Source organism: Salvelinus fontinalis, chromosome 4, assembly GCF_029448725.1.
Source record: "Salvelinus fontinalis isolate EN_2023a chromosome 4, ASM2944872v1, whole genome shotgun sequence".
In the NCBI taxonomy this organism is placed as follows: Eukaryota; Metazoa; Chordata; class Actinopteri; order Salmoniformes; family Salmonidae; genus Salvelinus; species Salvelinus fontinalis.
Window position 1 is genome coordinate 45337684 of NC_074668.1, and position 6000 is coordinate 45343683.

A 6000-nucleotide genomic window follows, 5' to 3' on the forward strand; every position below is an offset into this window, starting at 1 on the left:
TGAGGGAGGAAAATTATGTGTATATATTGAAGCAACATCTCAAGACATCAGTCATGAAGTTAAAGCTTGGTCGCAAATGGGTCTTCCAAATGGACAATGACCCCAAGCATACTTCCACAGTTGTGGCAAAATGGCTTAAGGACAACGAAGTCAAGGTATTGGAGTGGCCATCACAAAGCCCTGACCTCAATCCTATAGAATATATTGTGGGCAGAACTGAAAAAGCATGTATGAGCAAGGAGGCCTAAAAACCAGACTCAGTAACACCAGCTCTGTCAGGAGGAATGGGCCAAAATTTACCCAACTTATTGTGGGAAGCTTGTGGAAGGCTACCTGAAATGTTTGACCCAAGTTAAACAAACAATTTAAAGGCAAGGCTACCAAATACTAATTGAGTGTATGTAAACTTCTGACTCACTGGGAATGTGATGAAAGAAAAAAAGCTGAAATAAATCATTCTCTCTACCATTATTCTGACATTTCACATTCTTAAAATAAAAACTGACCTAAGACAGGGAATTTTTAATAGGATTAAATGTCAGGAATTGTGAAAAACTGATTTTAAATGTATTTGGCTAAGGTGTAAACTTCCTACTTCAACTTTATCTATCTACCTACATACAAAAGTGTGTGGACACCCCTTCAAATTAGTAGATTCGGCTATTTCAGATTATTCTACCACTTGGCACTGTGCTTACGCATGCTCACGGCTGTGCATAAATTTACGCACACTGTCAAGCAAACGTTCATATGTGCACTTTGCATGGAAATTATCCCACGCGTGGTTTATGCACACATTTGTGCATATGCAAGGTTGATAAATGAGTCCCCTGGGCTCTCCAACCCTATTCCTGGAGAGCTACTGTCTATTTACTCTCCAACCCTCCTAATCTAGCGCACCTGATTCCAATAACTGGGGTTGGATGGAAAACCTGCAGAACGGTAGCTCTCCAGGAACAGGGTTGGAGAGCCCTAAAATAGACCCATTTTGAATGAATGTTTGCACCATTTCACTTAAGTCCCTTTTCTAAAAACCAATTTAATCAAATAGTATATATGTAGCCTAACCATTTTAACAGCAATATTTGTCACAACGTATTTTACATTTACCCAGCCTTGACCCCCTAAATAGCAATCAGCAGCACAAAGCCTCCATCAGTTCGTCTAGACTTTTAATTGGTTGTTTTTGTAGCATCCCAGACAGTCGTGGAGTGTTGTTCCCTTCAATGTCGGAAAATGAACAGTTTGAATCCTGTCTTTTTATGTGACTGCCTGCTATCTGTGACAACCGGTGGAATGTTGTCTTTCCTTCCATGTCATAAAACGGAAAGGTTGAATCAGTCATTGTAAGTGACTTCCTGCTTCTATTTCAGCTGGAGCTGAAGATCATGCACATAGAGGGGACGGATAATGGGGCCAATCCTATGTTTCTTATGGCATTGATGGAGATAACGAAGCACTGGATGAGGCACAGAGCAAAGAAGAAACGGACAAGATAGGTGCCTCTATGAAAGGTGTGGGTTAAAATAATCATTTTACTCAGCCTACTAATTTCACTTCATGAATATGTTGATTTGAATCTGCAGGAAGTGAGTTCAACTAAATTAATAAGTGTATTGTTTATTTTTTCCAGTAATGGCTTTGATAAGCTCACGGATGTGATTTTTGGAAATTGTACCATAATGCATTTCAATGCAAAATGTATTTCAACTGTTTTCTCCCCATTTACTTGCAGAGAAATTGACAGACTTGACTGAACAAATAGATGCATCGCTGCACAAAGGTATGTTGCCCTCAGCCACTAAAGTGTTAGGTTTCTCTCCCTCCTACTCACTTCAGTCTTATGGTGTTAATTCAGATGCTTTCACATGTGCTTGTGAGTCACATGGTTCAACTTTCTTTTTGCTCCACATACAGTATTTTTCTTTTCAACAGGAGAGCTTCAAGCTGCCAAAGCACTTCTCTCACAAATGAAATACTTTGCGAGCATTGAAGACAAGGTGAAGGAAAAACTTTCAGAGCTAATGTAAACTTTGTTGACTTTGTTTTGATACGTCTTGGGTCTTTTTAAAGCTGTTTTGAATGTCTTCAATACTTATAATAATACAATTAGTATTTATTTATTATGTACAGTATTTGTTAAAGTTTCAGGTATAATAATAAATGTCAAATATTAATAGGTTACACGTTGCCATCATTTTTGTGTGATGGATCAATTCAAAAGTCAATTATTGAGTATGTTATATTTATTTATATTATATGAAAAGCTTTTAACTCAACTATCTCCTGCGCAATAGATGTGTCCGTAAAGAATACAGTAACAACATTGGAGGGTTAAGCTGGTGTAGTAAAAGACATGCTCCGGTACTTGGTGACTAAGAAAGTATTTTTAAACCTCCCACTTTGGGAAGCGACTGTTTTCTTAAAGCTGTGCCGTGCCTTTTTCCCTATATTTCTCCCCACGTGGGCCAGCCCCTAGCAATTAGAATTTTAGCCAATGAGCTTCAGCCCCTCGCATTGGAGTGACAGCTAGCAATGAGGTTGCAGGGTGGGCCCAATGGCTCAGTGGACACATCAGAGAGGGAGGGAGAGAGAGAGCAATGATGTGGGACCACTTTTGGATTGTGAGTGCTACTTTCAGAACTACTGACTAAAAAGTATCAGAGAATCTCTTTAAATTAAATGCATCATTTACTATGACAAACAGACATGTAATTGTCAGTTATTTAAATACTGCACAGTCACAAAGTTTAGATATGATTATCTTGCCTATCAGTATAGCATTTGTTATTATGGCCTGTTGTTGAGTCACACGGGGTGATGCGAGTTGAGAATATACCCCTTGTAACCTGTAGCAGGAGACATACTTCCTTGAAAATACTGGAGGAAAAATAGCAGCACATACCTTTCTCCGCCTGAACCAAAAGGATGCCCTTCACATAATTAGAAAGATTATGCATTATTTATGTATGCCACATATACAGTACCAGTCAAACGTTTTGACACACCTACTCATTCAAGGGGTTTTCTTTATTTTGTACTATTTTCTACATTGTAGAATAATAGGGAAGACATCACAATTATGAAATAACACATGGAATCAAGTAGTAACCAAAATAAGTGTTAAACAAATCAAATATCTTTTATATTTGAGATTCCTCAAAGTAGCCACCCTTTGTCTTGATGACAGTTTTGTCACACTCTTGGCATTCTCTCAACCAGCTCCATGAGGTAGTCAATAATAATTTCAATAACAGGTGTGCCTTGTTAAAAGTCAATTTGTGGAATTAATGCTTTTGAGTCAATCAGTTGTGTTGTGCCATGGTAGGGGTGGTATACAGAAGATAACCTTATTTGATAAAAGTCCAAGAACAGCTCAAATAAGGAAAGAAAAAGGACAGTCCATCATGACTTTAAGACATGAAGGTCAGTGTTACGGATACAAGTATCCTGTATGTGTATTTGTTTTCTTTCCTTCTGCCCTAGTCACAGGGGTCACTCATCAGTCGCCAATCAGTCGCCACTGAAGACACACCTGCTCCTTTTCCCTTACCCAATCACATCCCCTTTCCACATCCCCAGTCAGTTGTTTACCCAAACTCTCTATCTCTCTTTGGATTGAGCTATCTCTCTTTTGTTTTTGTGCCTACATGTCACATTTGTCCGTTATCCTGTGAGTATGTATTGTTGTGGTGTATGACTGTTTGTTTGTTGGTGGGAAAAGGGGATACCAAGCCAAGTCTCCCATGGGCATACGTTACCCGTAGGAAAACATTGTCTACATACCCTAGTTAGAACTGGGTGGACCACCCACAGTATTTTATTGGTTAGTTAGCTAGCGGTTATTGAAGCAGGTAAGACTAGCTTAGGGTTTTTTGGATATTTATTATTTCTTTCCTTGGGTCCAGCTCAGTGTTTGACGGTAGATTTTAGGTTGTCTGTCGTTTTTAGTTCCCACTGTTCCTTCTCACTGTTATGATTTGCATAAGATATGTTACGGGTCTCGTTTCCATCCCCCCTAGACTGCAGGGCCAAAGGGGTTCATAACAGTCAGTCAATCTGGAAAATGTCAAAAACTTTGAAACTTTGAAAGTTTCTTCAAGTGTAGTAAAATAGTAATAAAATAGTAGTAAAATCAACAAGCGCTACGATGAAACTGGCTTTCATGAGGACCGCCACAGGAAAGGAAGCCCCAGAGTTACGTCTGCTGCAGAGGATAAATTCATTAGCATTTACCAGCCTCAGAAACTGCAACCCAAATAAATGCTTCAGAGTTCAAGTAACAGACACATCACAACATCAACAGTTCAGAGGAGACTATGTGAATCAGGCCTTCATGGTTGAATTGCTGTAAAGAAACAACCACTAAAGGACACCAAGAAGAAGAGATTTGCTTGGGCCAAGAAACACGAGCAATGGGCATTAGACCGGTGGAAATCTGTCCTTTGGTCTGATGAGTCCAAATTTGAAAATATTTGGTTCCAAACTCCGTGTCTTTGTGAGACGCAGAGTAGGTGAACGGATGATCTCCGCATGTGTGGTTCCCACCGTGAAGCATGGAGGACAAGCTGTGGGGGTGCTTTGCTCGTGACACTGTCAGTGATTTATTTAGAATTCAAGGCACACTTAATCAGCATGGCTACCAATAATTCTGCAGCGATACGCCATCCCATCTGGTTTTGCGCTTAGTGGGACTAGCATTTGTTTTTCAATAGAACAATGAATCAACACACCTCCAGGCTGTGTAAGGGCTATATGAACAAGAAGGAGAGTGATGGAATGCTGCATCAGATGACCTGGCCTCCATAATCACCTGACCTCAACCCAATTGAGATGGTTTGGGAAGAGTTGGACCACAGAGTGAAGGAAAAGCAGCCAACAAGTGCTCAACATATGTGTGAACTCCTTCAAGACTGTTGGAAAAACATTCCAGGTGACACTGGTTGAGCGAAAGCTGTCAACAAGGCAAAGGGTGGCTACTTTGAATAATCTCAAATATATTTAGATTTGTTTAACACTTTCTTTTGGTTCCATATTTGTTATTTCATAGTTTTGATTTCTTCACTATTATTCTATAATGTAGAAAATAGTAAAAATAATGAAAAACCCTTGAATGAGTAGGTGTGTCCAAACTTTTGACTGGTAATATATATTCCATTAATATTATGTTAATCAGACATAAATAAAGATTAGCTGCATGTTCAGAAGCCCTCAGATCTCCGTGTAATTGTTAGTTAATGAAGAACTGCATGTTGAGCCAGTGAAGCCGTCGCTTAGGGACCACTCCCAGACACTTGTTTTGTATTTGTTGTTTTTTCATCTGCAGTGGATTGAAGTGTGGAAAATCAAGCTTAAATTGATTCCCTTTTGTTTATTTATGCTTTTATGGAACTCCACGTGAATACAGATCTAGTTATGTGATTTGTCAGACTAAATGGAAAATGGACTCGTTTAAGAATGGCACACAGGCACTCAAGCAACTATTAGAACCAGAACCATAAAGATATAGCGACCAATTCATTTGTGAATGTAATGACATTCAACACACAATCTGAAACCGCTATTAAGGAACACAGTTTACTTTCTCAAATCTATGTCAAACCGAAACAGCATGTAAAACGCCACAGGACTATTCTCATGAGCCCTGACTGATTCTCTGAGAATATCCTTCCCTACAGTTACAGGACTTGACTGGTTGTTTATTAAGCCTGGAACAACAATGTCGTGTTCCATTTGCCGCTGTGGAGAAGCAGTTTCCCTAATACTGTTGGATTGACCGTGAATTAAACAGTAGGGCTTAACCCACTGGAGGGAGACTCAGCAGTGGCCTATTTATTATTCATGCTGTAATCAGAAGGCATCTACGGCGCCACTATATTAATGAGAAAATGTGATCGACCAACTCTCAGGCCACTGCTGTCTCCAAGGACTCTTTGAAATGTAATTTGAAAGAAAAGGGGGGGGGGGGGGCAAAATTGACTTGGATGGGAATGCATGGTG

At 39.6% G+C, this 6000-nt stretch overlaps 1 pseudogene; it reads left to right on the plus strand.

Moving 5' to 3' along the window:
* The window catches only part of LOC129852882 (iron-sulfur cluster co-chaperone protein HscB-like), a 9862-nt pseudogene extending 7685 nt beyond the window's left edge, over nt 1-2177 (plus strand).
* Nucleotides 2178-6000: the final 3823 nt, after the last annotated feature.